Genomic DNA, 15,399 nt, shown 5'->3' with positions numbered 1-15,399 from the left:
TCTCAATGCCCACATGGTGGCTCATAACCACCTATAACTCTAATTCTAGAGCATTCAATGCCTTCTCCTGACCTCCATGGTCACCAAACATGCAAATAGTGCACACACATATATTCAGGCAAAACACTGATATACATAAAATAAAATAAACCTAAAACAAAACTAAAAACAAAAAAAAATTTAGGACCTTTGATTTTCCTAGAAATACTCAAGCACTTTCATTCAATTAGGTGGTAAAGGAAAATCGTTCAAGAACTCAACCTAACTAAGACAATTACCCCATTTCCCCCTATTTCATCCTCAGATAAATTAGAATAATTGTAACTACCTCTACATACACACTCACATGCTCACAAGCACATATCCTGAAATCCCAACTACTTATGAGGATGAAGCAAGATTACTGAAGTCTAGGATTTCAATCTTAGACAATCAAAAGAATAAATAAATGTTAATTATTTACATCAGTGCTTGGTATGCTAAAATAAACATTACAGGTATTACATTAAAGTAAATGAGTGGTATTAATAATTACTAGCTGTGTGGTCTTGAACAATCATTTTACTGTAAACAACAATCCAGCTCTGTCCAAACAAAAATCTATCTATAAATAAATACTATTAAAGAATCCTAAAGGGGGGACAAGGGTGGATCACGCCTTTAATCCCAGCACAAAGGAGGCAGAGGCAGGTGAATCTCTGTGAGTTCAAGGCCAGCCTGTCTATAGAGCAAATTCCAGGACAGCCAGGACTACACAGAGATATCCTGTTTCAAAAACACAAAGTCCTCTTGTTTTACCTAAATCACTTTACAAAAGAAGGTTTAAATACTATCCCTGTAGTGCAGAAAAGTCAGAGAGACCCAAATAAATTATATGATTTGCCCAAAGAAATAGTTGGCTTAATCCCTAGCAATAAATAAAAAGGGAAATGTGTGTTCTTTTGGTTGGCAATGCAGCCTAGTAGTAGTGTCTAACCCTGAAACAGCAAGCACACATAGCGTGGATAAGGCCCTGAGTAAGGCTCAGCAACCCAAGCTACTCAGGAGGATGAAGCAAAACTACTTGAGTCTATGAATTCAAAGCCCAGCTTTGAACATGCCTCTAATCCAGGGAGGTGGAGGCAAGATCAGAAGTTAGTTAGGCCAGGTGTTGGTAGCATGCGCCTTTTAGTTCCAGCACTCAGGAGACAGAGGCAGGCAGATCTCTGTAAGTTCAAGGCCAGTCTGGACTACAGAGTAAGTCCCAGGACAGGCCCCAAAACAATACAGAGAAACGCTATTTCGAAAAACAAAAAAATCAGAAGTTGAAGATCATTCTCTGCCACATGGAGAGAATTCTAGGCCAAGCTTGAGTTACATGAGACTATCTCAAGGATGGATGGATGGGTGGGTGGATGGATGGATAGATTGGATAGATGGATGGGATAGATGGGATGGATGGATGGATGCTTGAGTACCTTTCTTCATATACATGCTGTCTTCAGCCCAAGATTGGCTGACTAGAGCCCTTTTTTCTTTCCTCATTTTCACGCCATCAAAAAGTTTAAATGCCTGTTTTTTAGGATAAAGCTCTTCTCAAATGGTGGGGAGCACCCATCCATTCTTCTCATCCATCCATCCACCCACCCATCCATCCATCCATCCACCCACCCACCCATTTATCCATCCATCCCATCCATCCATCTCATCTGTCCAGCCATCCCATCCATCCAACCTATCCATCCCATCATCTCATCCATCCAACCCATCCATCCCATCCATCTATCCATCCATCCCATCCACCCATCCATCCATCCATCCCATCCATCCCAGCCAGCCATCCATCCTATCCATCCATCCCATCCATTCATCCCAGCCAGCCATCCCATCCATCCATCCCATCCATCCATCCCATCCATTCATCCCAGCCCGCCATCCATCCTATCCATCCCCTCCATCCATCCATCCATCCAATCCATCCATCCCATCCATCCATCCATCCATCCTATCCATCCATCCCTTCCATCCCCTCCATCCCATCCATCCATCCCCTCCACCCCATCCATCCCATCCATCCATCCTATCCATCCATCCCATCCATCCTATCCATCCATCCCATCCAATCCATCCATCCCATCCCATCCATCCCATCCATCCCATCCATCCCATCCATCCCATCCATCCCATCCACCCACCCACCCATCCATCCATCCATCCATCCATCCAATCCACCCATCCATCCATCCATCCATCCATCCTTGAGACAGTCTCATGTAACTCAGGCTTGGCCTAGAACTCTCTCCATGTGACAGAGAATGATCTTCAACTTCTGATTTTTTTTTTTTTTTGGTATTTCAAAACAGGGTTTCTCTGTATTGTTTTGGAGTAGATTGGAGAAAACAGTGAACTAGTAAGTACCCCATGGTTTTGTATATCCTAGTATGGAGCTAAAGTATTATCAATAGCCATTCACAAGTTTGTGTTACTTTTAGGTTTAGAACTAATCCTTCAAACCATAAGATGGCTTTAAAAACATAGTACATTTAAAAAAAAGAGAGAGAGCAGGAGTAAAGCTTTTAACAAGTATAGCAGTTCACACGTACACACAGCATAAGTCCAGTGTGGTGTCACAAGTCTTGAATCCTAGCACTTGAGAGGCAGAGACAGATCCCTGAGTTCAAGGTCAGTCTGGTCTACAGGGTGAGTCCCAGAGAGCTACACAGGAAAAAAAAAAAAAAGCCTGTCTTGAAAAACAAATAATAATAATAATAATAATAAAAATCTAATTCATCAAATCACACAAGAGGCAGAAGCAGGCAGATCTGAGTTAAAGACTAGTGATAGGGGAAGAGGGGGCATGACACAGATTTAAACCTTAAATCATCCTCAAAGAAAACTACATCTCAACCAATAAAATCGGAAATAACAGCACATTTAAATGTAAATACAGAGCCGGGAGTTGGTGGCGCACGCCTTTAATCCCAGCACTTGGGAGGCAGGTGGATCTCTATGAGTTCAAGGCCAGGCTGGACCGACAGCCTCCAAAACAATACAGAGAAACCCTGTCTCGTAAAACCAAAAAAAAAAAAAAGGAAATACAGGGCAGTGTGACCAAATGCCCCTAGTTGATGATTTCGGTGGAACCTTCACTATGGGTTTCATTGGTGGTGGAATGTTGAAGCTTTCAAAATGCCTCTGATGGAACACAATACCAGTTCAGAGGTAATATAAATGCTGTGAGGATCCAAGCACCTCTGATTTGGAGGTAAGCTTTACAGTGTGTATGGGACTAACTTCCACTATCGACTGCTACCTGATGCAGCTTTGGGGCAAAGAAGTCCCCTGGAATTCTATCACCAAAGGAACACTGACCAAAGACAGCTGTGCTGGCTACACTCAGTGAATGCTGACCATGATGGGCTCCACAATGATGGGGAACATCCTGTTAGCCCTCATTAAGGGTGTCGCAACATCACTTGCCAGTACTGAAATGCACCCTTATTCTTGGAAGGATCCAGCCAGCTAACCCCTAAAGAAGGAGCAGCAGTCTCCAGTCACGCCAGCTATCAGCAATACCTCTAAGACTCTACTTCCCTTGTAATGAGGGTCACCTTTTTGTCTCTCAGGATACCCCAACTTCACACATGTAACAAGCTCACCCCAGCTCCTTCCTGTGGCACCTGATAAGTAGTTAAAGCCATTTAAAACAGGTAGACAGACAGACACACAGACACACACACACACACACACACACACACACACACACACCAAAGGAGACAATTTGTTCCTCCTCTCCACTCAGATCTCTCAAGATTTTTTTTTAACTCTTAGAAGGAGAAAATAAATAATGATATTGAAGGGCCAAAAAGATAGCCCAGGGGTTAAGAACCCTTCCCACTCTTGCAGAGGAATCAATGGTTTGGTTCCCAGGACTCACATGGCAGTTCACAAGAACTGTAACTCCAGTTGTTGGGAATCCAACACCCTCTCCTGACCTCTAAATGAACCAGGTACACATGTGATGCATAGACATACATATAGAGAAAACACTCACACTCACACATTAAAAATAAATAAATCTTTCATACACAGATATGCTAGAAACTGAACTCTGGTTGTCAGGCTTGGTGGTTAAACCATTCTCATCCACTGAGTCATCTCACCAGGCCCGAATTTATTTTACTTTACTTAATATTATGTGTATACGACGCGTGTGGATGCAGATTCATGCATGCCATAGTGTACATGTGGAGGTCAGAGAACAATTTTTGGAGTCAGTTCTCTTTCTATTCTGGGTTCCAAGTATCAGACTCAGGTCATCAGACTTGCATAGTTTTATATCAGACTCAGGTCATCAGACTTGCATAGTTTTATCTGATGAGCCTTCTCACAGTCTCTACAATAGTGGTTCTCAACTTATGGGTCAAGATCCCCACAGGGGTTACACATCAGATATTCTGCATATCAGATATTTACATTATGATTCACAACAGTAGCAAAATTACAGTTATACATTAGCAATGAAATAATTTTATGGTTGAGGTCACCACAACTGTATTAAAGGGTCACAGCATTACGAAGGTTGACGACCACAGCTGTACAAAAAAAAAATCTATAAATAACCAAATGGCTCTACTTTATACTAAATATAATCCTACTATTCATCTATGTAACTGCTTCACATTAAGAATCTATATTCATTAGCCCAGCATGGTGGCACACACCTGTAATTCCAGCACTGGGAAGGCAGAGTACAAGTCAATCTCGGTAAATTTGAGTGAGTTCCAAACAGCCAGGGTTATATATAGAGACCATGTCTCAAACAAAACAAAAATGTATAATCAAAATTACCCAACATGACTGCCATTAACCACACATGACTGTTTAAAATTAATAAAATTGATCTGAAGAGATGACTCGGAGGTTAGGAGCACATATTGCTCTTCTTCAGGACCAGAGTTCAATTCTCAAAACTCACCATAAGTGGCTCACAACCATCTATAACTCCAGTTCAAGAGATCCAATATAAGCTGGGCAATGGTGGTGCATGACTTTAATTCCAGCACTGAGAAGGCAGGGGGAAGGGGATCTCTGAGTCTACAGAGGGAGTTCCAGGACAGCAAGGGCTAAACAGAAAAACCATCTTGAAAAAAATAATTAAAAAAAAAAAAGAAAGAAGAGAGATCCAATACTTCTGGCTTCCTCAGACACCTAAATTCATCGTATATACCCACACATAGGCATATACACATGATTTAAAATAAATCTTTTAAATTATTTAAATTAATTAAAGCTATTTCTTGGTTGAACTAGTCAAAAAAAATTTTTTGGTTTTTTTCAAGACAGGGTTTCTCTGTGGCTTTGGAGGCTGTCCTGGAACTCGCTCTGTAGACCAGGCTGGCCTCGAACTCACAGAGATCCGCCTGCCTCTGCCTCCCAAGTGCTGGGATTAAAGGCGTGCGCCACCAACGCCTGGCGAACTAGTCAAATTTTAAGTGGTCAATCAGTACTAGTCACAAAATCCAATGATTTTGGCCCTCATCTTTCTTGATCTCTCTCAAACTCCTTAATTTTCCCTCTTTTGGAAATCCCTCTCTTTGGCCTCCACTGTACACCACTAATCTAACATTAAATATTAGTTAGCTTTATTTTCTCTAGTTCCCTAAATCTGTTCTTTTAAATTCAAGCTCTCACTCTTACTAGGTCTACCTTTTTTCCCACTTCGAGTTCTCTGTAACCAAGCTCTTGTAGGCCATTTTTTTTCTTAGATATATCCTGGCCTCTGTGTTAAATATATAAAGGGTTTCAGTTCAATCATTTACCAAAACTCCCTTCCCTTTCCAGTTAGCATACTTCTATTTATTCTTGCAGGTCCAAACAAAGGCTATCAACTTGGAATTTCTGTCTCTTACTTACATTCAACTAATCAACAGATGCATACTTCCTATAAGGGGCTAACTAGCTAGCCATTTCCACTAAATTATCACTTTGCCACAGGCTTACTTCAGACACTATTTCTGAGTATAGTACAGGGTCACTGTTTCCAATCTTTTCATAGCCTCACTTAGGCAAATTACCACCCACTTCACTGACATTGTCTTTCATTTCAAAAACCTAAAAGGAAATTATAAAAGAACATGAAATAGAGAAGTCACATTATCTCATCAGACAGATATTAATCACTACTAACATGTCCACCCATGTTGTGCAAGGTGTCTGTCACCTGTGTATAAACATATTAATTCATTTACCAAACCAGATTTTAAGTACCACAGAACAAGGGAGAGATACTGCTTCTCTGAAGATTCATTTTCTTCAGTGTTGTATGAATATATATTTAAGGAACTGAAGAAAATGAGACAGGTAAAGGGAATCAGCCTCTTTTTCCTTCACTTCCATGACAAACTATGAAAAGCAATTTAAGGACATTATATAGGGCAAAGCATGTTGCTTACATACTTAGTAAAAGTACTTTTAAGAGATTTTATTTTCCAACCCTTAAAAATACTTTGAAAGATAAAGGGATACATGCAAAGTTTCTCTGCACATTACATAAAAGAATAATCTGAACTGGCAAAATGGCTCAGCAGGTAAAAGTGCTTCCTATGCAAGCCTGACACTACCTGAGCTTGATCCCAGAAACCCAGGTTCAACTCCCAAAAGCTGTCCTCTGACCTCCACATGTATGTCATGGCATACTCACACTCATATACAAATACATAATAATAAACAAGATTATAAATGTTTTTGTTTTTTTCAAGACAGGGTTTCTCTATATTGTTTTGGAGGCTGTCCTGGAACTCGCTCGGTAGACCAGGCTGGCCTCGAACTCACAGAGATCCGCCTGCCTCTGCCTCCCAAGTGCTGGGATTAAAGGCGTGCGCCACCAATGCCCGGCCTCATAAATGTTTTTAAAAGAACAATCTAATTTACTTACATGTGAGTAATTAAATATATGCTGGTCAAGCATGATGACATGTCTATAATCCTCAATACCTGGGAAGTTGAGGCCGGATCAGACTATTCAATGCCAGCCTTAGCTACACAACAACTTCAAGGCTAGCCTAGACTCCATGAGATGCAGTCTCCAAAACAAAGTTGAGAGTTTAAACGGCCCATGAATACTTAAACTTATTCTGCACCAAGTAGTGTAGGGAGTGCAGGTACAAACAGCTGCCAGTTCTTACTGCAGATTTCCATCTATTTCTAAGTCTAATGTCAAAACCTCTAAGCTACATATCCAATTTAAAAAAAAAAGTCTCAAATTCTTGTGGGCATCTAATAAGGAGACAGGGTTTCTCTGTGTAGCTCCGGCTGTCCTGGAACTTGCTCTGTAGACCAAACTAGCCTGAGCTCAGAGATCTGACTGCCTCTGCCTCCTGAGTGCTGGGATTAAAGGCATGCACGATCACCAACTAGGAAGGATTCGCTTTGTTACTTAACTCATTTTCACACACACACACACACACACACACACACACACACACACACACAGAGTTAAACTGTAGAGGTTCAGTCTTGATGCTAAAAAAAGAACAAGGAAACTAATTCACTTTAATCTCACAATGATAACCTATAGATGGTAAATTACTAGTAAGAATATATATATAGGTTCCAACAAGTTGAAGGTATCAATATACCTTCATCATATCCAAACTTTAAAACACCTCCATTTCAAGGGATGGAGGTTCTAAGCATTATTCAAGGCTCTTGACTCAACATCCAGGAAAGAAGCAAAAACAACAAAAAATACACCTTTGACCTGATAAGCAAATTTACAAGATTAAGAAAATAGCTCCAGGCAGCGTGGTGCACGCCTTAATCCCAAGCACTCGGAAGGCAGAGGCAGGCAAATCTCAGTGAGTTCAAGGCCAGTCTGGTCTACAGAGTGAGTTCCAGGACAGCTAGAACTGTTACACAGAGAAACCCTGTCTTGAAAAACCACTAAAAAAAATTGTAAATTAACAACAACAAAAAAAGTTGTAAACTAAGATTACAGAATATTAAATATCCATTATGAGAATATAAATTTCATATGTAAAGTTTTTCTTCTAAGTATTCCAATAGATAATGTATAATCTAAGAGTTATAATCATGTATAGTCATCTCAATTTTATGTATTCTTCTGAGATGATTTGACTGGTTTGGTATTGAGATGGCTGCCTGGGTTTGGGAATGTGTTTTGTTTGTTTGTTGACTTTTCTGGACAGAATCTCCTATAGCTCAAACTGGCTTCAAACTCACTATGTGGATAAGGTTAGCCTTAAACTAATCCTCTTTCATTCACCTCCCTCCCAAGTGCTGGGACTACATATGTGTACCACCACACCAAACATCTTGTGTTCCTTATTTAATGAATATGAACTATAACATTCATAATCAGAAGCATTTTCATTTTAAAAGGGAATATGAGACACCACCATGATCATCCCAGTGTGCTGCTTCACCTGAGGGAAGATCGTCAGCAACAAACGAGAAGCTTACCTGGGTCTGCTTCAAGCCGAGTACACTGAGGGGGAAGCCCTGGATGCTCTGGGCCTGAAGTGCTACTGCTGCCGCCACATGCTGCTAACACACTTGGACCTGACTGAAAAGCTACTTAACTATGCTCCCCAGAGAAGTGACTGCTGAAGCTCACCCTCCTCCTCTGCTGGCCATGACAGTCTATCATACTGAATTCAAACTGAGGTGTTGGGAGGTGGGTGGGGTGTCTGGTTATGGCCCTGTGGCTAAGTCCCCTCACTCTGGAAGGAACAGTTCAGCAAAGATCTTTGCAGAGAAAAAAAAGGGGGGGAAGCTATATGAGAAGAAAAAAAAGAGCTGAGGAGAAAGGGGTAGAGGAAAGATAAAAGGCAGAAGGAAAAGAAAAGAATATGTCTTCCATCCTACTGTGTGGAATCTAAATTTAACTCTCTCTCTCTTTCTCTCTCTCTCTCTCTCTGTGTGTGTGTGTGTGTGTGTGTGTGTGTGTGTGTGTGTATGACATGAAATCAGATGAGGTGAAGAAAGAAGGCCACCACAGGATTGGGGGGGTCAAAGGGTAAAGGGCAAATGAATTTACATGCAAAGTACAATGTTATACTTTAAAAAGACAGACTTTTTAAAGAAATTAGGGCCAGCAAGATGGTTCAGCAGATAAAGACACCTGCTGCTGCCAAGGGTAACAACCTTAGTTAAATCCTTTGGACAAGCAAGGTGGAGAGAACTGACTTCTACAAGATGACCTCTGACCTCTACATACACGTTGTGGCATCTTAAGTGCCCACCTACATCCAAACCTGCACATGAACACACACACACTAAAAATAAAGTAAAACTTTTTAAAACTAAAAAGAAAGTTACAAGGCTAGGGAGACAGCTCAATGGGTAAAGTGTCTACCACACAGTCATAAAGACCTGAGTTCAATCCCCAGAAAGCACCTAAAACTGTGTGTTAGGGGCACATGTTTATAAACCCAGCATTGATGACGAGGCATACATAAACAGGCAGATCTTTGGAGCCAGAAGGTCAGTCAGCTGGTCAGCTTAGACAAATCCAAATACAAAGCACCAGGAACCAATGAGAAGACTGTCTCAAAATACAATATGGCAGTTCCCAAAAACTGACACCCAAAGTTAAGATCTAGCTTCTGCTCAAATATGCATGCACATATATATATACCTGTACATATCTATGCAGCCCAGGCTGCCCTCAACTTAAGAGATCCTCATGCCTCTAGAGTGCTAGGATTAAGGGTATATGCCATGCCCAATACAAATTTAGATAATAATAATAATACAGTTCTCAAACCAACATTTTTACTATTAGCAATGTACTAACTAATCTTTTTAAGGCTTTTTAAGATAACCACCACACTGATTGCATTGCCCTGTAATATGCCACTCGACATTTAGAAAGCACAGTTCTGGGACTGGAGAAATTGCACAGGTCCTGGGTTTGGGTCCTAGAAACCACATGGAAGTTCATAATCACCAGTAACTCTCCAGCTCCAGGGGATCTGACAACTCTCTGACCTCCACAGGCTCCTGCACATACACGGTATACACGCATACACAAAAAATAAAATTAGCCGGGCGTTGGTGGCGCACGCCTTTAATCCCAGCACTTGGGAGGCAGAGGCAGGCGGATCTCTGTGAGTTCGAGACCAGCCTGGACTACAAGAGCTAGTTCCAGGACAGCCTCCAAAGCCACAAAGAAACCCTGTCTGGAAAAAACCAAAAAAAAAAAAAATTAAAAACATTTTAAAAGGAACTAAAACACAGTTCTAAAACTTTACACAGAACATATGAAGCTCTTTGCTCCAACCACTTTCTATCACAGCTCCAAAATAAGAAAACAGATTAAGCCTATAATCCCAGCACTTGGGAAACAGAGGCAGGCGGATCTCAGTGAGTTCAAAGCCAGTCTGGTCTACAAAGCCTGGGCTACAAAGTTTCAGGACAGTCAGGACTGTTACACAGAGAAACCCCATCTCAAAAAAAGGAGGGGAGGGAAGGGAAAAGGAAGGGAATAGATCAAATATAGTCTATTCTGCATGATCCTTATGGGCATTTGAATTGATGGGCTTTACTCCAGACCCAGTAGCAAAGCCCAACCAGGGCTCACACTGCAGATGACATCATCCTCTCTCCTACAACACTATTAACAGATTCAAGTGTTAAATGGTTTCTCCACTTCTGTTGCCTTATTAGCGACATTAGGAAATTCTGCATTTGAACAACATGCATCTGTCTTATCACTACTCACAAGTCAACTCTTGTTTATTTGGGGGAGTGGGAGGCAAGGTTTCTCTGTGCAGCCCTGGCTGTCCTTTAACTCACTCTGTAGACCAGGCTATCCTCAAACTCACAGAGATCCACCTGCCTCTGCCTCCTGAGTGCTGGGATTATAGGCGTGCAGCACTACCACTCATCTAGACAAGCCAACTCTTTCATAAAAACCTCTTTAAAAAGAATTCTAGGGGGCCTGGTAGTGGTGGCACACACCTTTAATCCCAGTACTCAGGAGGTACAGGCAGGCGGATCTCAAACCCAGAGATCCGCCTGGTTTACAGAGAAGAGTTCCAGGACAGCTTCCAAAGCAACAGAGAAACCCTGTCTTGAAAGAAAAAAAAAAATGGTAGGGGCTGGAGAGATGGATCAAAGATTAAGAGCACTGGCTGTTCTTTTAGAGGAACCAGGTTCAGTTCCCAGCACCCACATAATGGCTCACAACTGTCTGTGTAACTCCAACTCCAGGAGATCCAATATCCTTACACAGACATACATGCAGGCAAAATACTAAAATAAAATAAAAGTTAGCAAATTTTTTAAAAAGAATTCTAATTCAATAGGATTCTAACGTCATTACATTTTGAGGTTGCTCCTCATGTACACCATTCTACTTGATCTTCCCTCACAACGTGGGAAATAATTAGACACTGTTCTTCCTTTAATAATGAGGGAATGTTATAAAGCCCCCCCCCAAAAAAAGGTTAATGAGTAGCACTAGGTAGATTCAAGACTTACTGGTCTATCCACTATCACAATAAAACAATTTTCATTTTTAGTGTATTATGAACTTAAAATACAAATACAGTACAAAAATTCAAATGAAAGCATATCAGTATCAAAATCACAAAATTAAGATTAAAATAGTAATGACATGTTAATAGCTATAGTAGTTGTCTTGAATTACTGGGAGCCCTAGTTCAATCCAATATGGATGTAACCTCATACTTAATTCTAAATTGATGTTTCACTGATTATGAAATACATAGATATTCACCATGGAGAGCCTAGGGAGATAGCTCAGGAAATAGAGGCACTTGCAGCCTAACCTGACAACCTAAATTCCATCCCCAGAACCCACATGATGAATGGAGAGAATCAACTCCTACAAGCTGTCCTCTGACCTACACATGTGCACCATGGCATGCATGCACCCACATTCATACACACAAATAAATAAATATAATTTCTAAAACTGACAAATTCACCATTTAAATTACAGAACTGGGTCATCTGTAAGAAACCAGCCATATAGATTGCAAACTTCTCCCAAAACATACTTAGTATTATATCTTCACACAAAATTATAATGTTCCCTCTGAAACCCAACTTGATTTCAACATTAAGAAAATTACAACAGTATAAGCATACTGTTTCTGCATATTTGCAACAAGCACTCAATTTCCAGTGCATTTTTGGGAAATGTATAAAATCCATAAGCTAAAAGCAAAACCCAAGACAGATTATTATTTCTGGAATTTTAGGGCAAGAGTTTTGAGTTTTGTTAACTTTTTAATGTGTGTGTGTGTATGTGTGTGTGTGTGTGTGTGTGTGTGTGTGTGTTCATGTGTGCCAATGCACACATGTGGAGGTCTGAAGACAGCTTGGAGTTGTTTTCTCCTTCCACCACATGGGTCCAGGGGATCAAACTCAGGCCTAGAAGTAGATGTCTTTACCCAGTGAGCCATCTCCCCTGCTTCTGTTTTCATTTTTCAAGACAGGCTCTTACTATGAAGCCCTGACTGATGTGGCACTTGCTGACTGATGTGGCACTTGCTTATGTGGCCCACAATGTTCTCAAACTCCTGGCAATTGTAGCCTGAGTTAATATTTCTTTCAAATAAAAGAAGATGCACTTTCATATATTTAAAAAATTAATGTGTAAAATTAGCCTAAATATGAGCTCTAAATTATCCAGATAAGCAAACTCAAGTCCAGGGAAATAATATCCTGACAGCAACTAATGACACAATGAAATCATGATCCATATGTCTGCCTGTCTGCCAATGAAAATTTTTCCATCAGTCTATACTACCTATAAATTCAATAATATGTATTAACTCCTAAAGTTTTAAATACATTAAGACTCAAAAACAAAGTTGGGTGGTGGTGGCACATGCCTTTAGTCCCAGCACTTGGGAGGCAGAGACAGGCAGATCTCTGTGAGTTCAAGACCAACCCTGGTGTACAGAGCGAGTTCCAGGACAGACTCCTAAAGCTAAGGAGAAACCCCATCTCAGAAAAATAAAATAAAGACTCAAAAACAGAGTTCAAGTCTACAGAAAACAGAAAAGTCAAAGTTTCAAAGAGTGAAAACTCCCTCTTCAATGTAAGACACCAAGTCACTTTTAATAACTAATGCTGCTTTTTCTCATACCAATACTGTTCACAGGCTTTAAAATAAAATCTGTAAAGAAAATTCTGCTGAGAACTGTGCTAAGTAGTGGGGATATCAGGAAACAAAAGGCTTCTGGTCTTTACTGAACTAAGTGCACCTCTCTAAAAATATTTCTCTATGATATGACAGGATGAGACCCTATGCAACTGTAACAACACCTTCTTTCACCTCTTCCAAATTGTAACAATCCTCAACACACCCCTCTGAAGTATGAATACATCCCTTAACAACTCAGCATTCCACTTCACCATAGAAAGTATTAGCCAGGACTGTAAGCAGGTTTTTAAACTGACTTTATCACACCTCACAGCCGGGGGCAAATTTCAAGAACTTTTCACAATCCACAGTACACCTTCCAGGTTTGCAACCCTGATCTCAAATGACTGTAAAGCACCCTCCACTTTACTAGAAACCTGAGTCGGATTGGTTTAGGAGCAACTACGATGTTGGTATGTTAGAAAGCACCTTCAGGACCCCGCTGTGGGCAGGAAGCTCACTTCATGCCTCATTTCCTCTACTTTCTTCCAGGCTCTTTGGTGTCTCTCTGGACATACCTTCAGTTAGACAGCACTAATTTATTTGATAAAATGTGTTCTATTACCTTGTAAACAAATTCTCTATGCTGCTCACAACTGCTCAGAGTTATCTAAATGAACAATCATAGAGCTGAAAGATGTCTTCAGAGGCAATCAATCTAACCTTCTAGAAGCTTCCAAATTTAGTCTAATAATACATTGCACAGCGTTTACCCAAAACAGTGTCATTCTGTAAACTCTTCTACTCGCTCAAGTCATTGAAAAGAAGTCTGTCTTTGGCCACCAACTCATGTAATTTGGTCTCCAAATAAAAACACAAGAGCATGTGTCTTGCTACACTGAAACATCGCAGAATCTCAAAGGGAGAGGAATCCTTCACATCCCCACAAACAAAAATCAAACATCTTGATAAGAATCACCTTCTATAATTCAATAACCTCTAAAGGTTCACTGTTCTCATTATGAGAAACGAAGTTGGACCACCACTACAAGAGCATATGCACTTTTTAATACAAAAAACTAAATGTCAAAAAGAAAAAAGTGGATGTCAAGATAGTAAGAAAAGAATGTAAACTTCAGTCTGAAGACGACTGAACACCAAGATCTAACCGAAGCCCTTGTGTAAAACTCACAAGTGAGATAAACAGACTCCAGAGTGCCTATTAGAGTGCACAAACTCTACTCCATAATTTTGAAATAAGTTTTCTGACCCCAACCAACAATATCATCTTAGGTCTGAAATGCAATATACCCAGCACAATTTCTACCCAAGAAAAGACACTAATCTTTTGCAGAGCCATCTAACCAATGCTCCCTGAGCTCTTTCAGCTACCCTGAACCTTCTTCATTCCCCTTCAAGTACTACCAGGTCAGGAGGATGCCCTGCTGCAGTCAGGCTGAGGCCCGCACGGCTCGCCCGTGGGTGCCAACAGCACGACCTCTGGCCTCTCCCACAGACTCGGCCAGGGCCTCGGGCCACACACTCACCTCCCGGGGGCCCGGAAGCATTTTCCAGGGCGCTCCAGGGGTAGCGTCCCACATTCTGGGTGCTACCGGTCTGCCAGGTTCACGACGGCCGCCCGGCTCGGCGACCCCGCCTCCCCCGCGTCTCCCGGCGGGGCCTCTGAGCTCTACCCCGCGAGCTTGCCCCCGGCGGCCGCGGCCACCCCCGCCCGCCGCCCGCCGCCACCTCCTCGGCCGGTGACAGCCGCCGCGCCCGGCCGAGGCCCGCCCCTCCTCCAGCACCTCCTGGCCACCGGAGCCGGGGGCGGTGGGCTTCTTACCAGGTGGCAGGACATGGCGAGGCTCGCCACTGCACGGCCTCCTCCGCCACCCCACCAGGCTGCCAGCCAGGGCCGGCGTGGGGCAGCGCCTGAGCCGCTGGAGCGTCTCCGCCGGCTACTCCGCTGCCGCCGCCGCCTCCTCACAACCACAACAACATGGCGGCAGCGGCCACACAGAGCGCGCTCCCGAGGCCGATCGGAGCTGCGAGCGGGGTCGCGCGCGCACGCTCGGCGCGCTGTCGGCGGTCGGGGGTGGGTGGAAGTGGGCTGGCTGTCACGGGACGGACGGGGGCGGGGCCCGGCGAGTTGGTCAAGCCCCAGGATGTGGGCGGGGCTGCAGGTCGGCAGAAAGTGGCTGCCGAGAAGCACCTGGAGGAGTCAGGCGAAAAGAGAATAGGAAAATGGGAAATGAATAGATGAGCCGTTATAAATT

The 15,399-nt window shown here is 42.3% G+C and overlaps 1 protein-coding gene and 2 pseudogenes across 4 annotated transcripts in view; 2 read left to right on the top strand and 1 right to left on the bottom strand.

The window, feature by feature from the left end:
* The window catches only part of Mtmr3 (myotubularin related protein 3), a 104,025-nt gene extending 88,871 nt beyond the window's left edge, over positions 1 to 15,154 (bottom strand). For 2 of the 4 annotated variants that reach the window (XM_040746805.1, XM_040746808.1), the window contains exon 1: positions 14,967 to 15,154. The gene's annotated coding sequence lies outside the window, so the exon portion shown is untranslated. The remainder of the gene's footprint in view (positions 1 to 14,966) is intronic. The other 2 variants (XM_040746807.1, XM_040746809.1) reach the window with 1 other exon arrangement.
* Positions 3,131 to 3,561, top strand: LOC110340683 (annotated as a pseudogene).
* On the top strand, positions 8,401 to 8,610 carry LOC121140739 (annotated as a pseudogene).
* Positions 15,155 to 15,399: the final 245 nt, after the last annotated feature.

This window comes from Mesocricetus auratus, unplaced genomic scaffold (genome assembly GCF_017639785.1).
Source record: "Mesocricetus auratus isolate SY011 unplaced genomic scaffold, BCM_Maur_2.0 Super-Scaffold_100006, whole genome shotgun sequence".
NCBI lineage: Eukaryota > Metazoa > Chordata > Mammalia > Rodentia > Cricetidae > Mesocricetus > Mesocricetus auratus.
Note: the sequence above shows the minus strand (reverse complement) of the source record. Positions and strands in the feature narration are given on the sequence as shown.